Consider the following 1,674-nt stretch of genomic DNA (forward strand, 5'->3'; position numbering starts at 1 on the left):
CCCATCTACATATTACTAATTTCTTTGAAATATGTGATACCTTTCGGATCAATGGAGCATCAAATGACGCCATCCGCCTCCGAATGTTTCCTTTCTCACTAAAAGACCGAGCGAAAGCTTGGCTCAACGCCCTCCCAGCTGGATCGGTAAACACCTGGGATGGACTAGCCCAAAAATTTCTATATAAGTATTTCCCTCCCGCTAAAATGGCTAAATTAATGACTGAAATTAATACATATTCACAAGAGGACGGGGAATCCTTATATGAAACTTAGGAAAGGTTCAAGGAGTTATTACGCAAGTGTCCACATCATGGCCTTGCGATATCGCAACAAGTATCCACTTTCTATAATGGACTGTTGCCACACACAAGGCAGACACTTGATTCTAGCTCCGGGGGACTTTTAGGTAATCGACGCCCGCATGAAATATATAACCAAATTGAGGAAATTGCTCAAACCAATTTTCAATGGCACACCCCCGAGGCAATAAATCTATTGCCCCGGGCGCCCATAAGGTCGATGAAAGCACTTCTTTACAAGCCCAAATCGAGGCCCTTTCTTCAAAAATAAAAAAATTAGAAATGACAAAAACAGTCTCGGTTATGGCTTGTGAAGGGTGTGGTGGGCCACATGAAAATTGGAGTTGTATAAAAGAAACGGACGATCAACAAGAATCGGTAAGCTACATTGATAATAGACCTAGGCCGCCGGGTCCTCCAACGGGAACTTACAACCAAGGATGGCGAAACCACCCAAACCTTGGTTGGAGAGAACCCGACAATAGTAGTAACCAACAAACCCAACGAACAAACTTTCAACAACCAAGAAATGAGTCACAAAATTTCACTCAACAACAAAGTGGACGAGAAAGGCTTGAAGATACTGTATCTCGCCTCATCTCCGACACTGAAAAGAAAAACTCGGAAAGATTTCTACAATTGGAATCAAATTTTAGAAATCAACAAGCTAGTATTCAAAACATAGAAAAACAATTAAATCAAATAGCTCAAAATTTTGCCGAGAGACCGCAAGGCGCATTACCTAGCAATACCGAAACAAACCCAAAAGCGCAAGTTCATCTCATCACGCTACGAAACCGCACCGTAGGGCCTGCAGAAGCGCCGCCGCCAGAAGAAACGGTACCCACACCTCTGCAGGAAAAGAACTCCCCTCCATCACCAGAGCCTACCAAGGCTCCTCGAGTTCCGTACCCCGGTAGGTTAATTCGCCAAAAGACCAATGAGCAATTCGCGAAGTTCGAAAGTCTATTAAAGCAATTGCATGTCAATATTCCTTTTATTGAGGTCCTAACCCAAATGCCCAAATACTCTAAGTTCATGAGGGACTTCCTCACTCATAAAAAGAAAATTGAAAATTTGCAATTAGTCAATTTAGGCGAAGAATGCTCTGCCCTCGTACTCAATAAACTTCCCCAAAAGAAAATCGATCCCGGAAGCTTCACGATTCCCTGCTCAATCGGGGAGTCCCCCGTTCGTAATGCACTAGCCGACCTTGGGGCTAGCATTAACCTCATGCCCTCATCAATGTTTAAACGACTCGGCCTAGGAACAACGAGTCCTACAAAAATGAGCATACAACTTGCTGATCGATCCGTCAAATTCCCGCAAGGTGTCATTGAAAATGTCTTGGTAAAGGTAAGCAAATTCGTCTA

General features: G+C 43.5%; 1 non-coding gene across 1 annotated transcript; it reads right to left on the reverse strand.

Moving 5' to 3' along the window:
* Nucleotides 1-212: 212 nt before the first annotated feature.
* On the reverse strand, nt 213-319 carry LOC118489380. Its single transcript, XR_004887399.1, has one exon. It is a non-coding gene; the product is annotated as a small nucleolar RNA R71 (small nucleolar RNA).
* Between the last annotated feature and the right edge of the window lie 1,355 nt (nt 320-1,674).

This window comes from Helianthus annuus, chromosome 17 (genome assembly GCF_002127325.2).
Source record: "Helianthus annuus cultivar XRQ/B chromosome 17, HanXRQr2.0-SUNRISE, whole genome shotgun sequence".
Taxonomy (NCBI): Eukaryota; Viridiplantae; Streptophyta; class Magnoliopsida; order Asterales; family Asteraceae; genus Helianthus; species Helianthus annuus.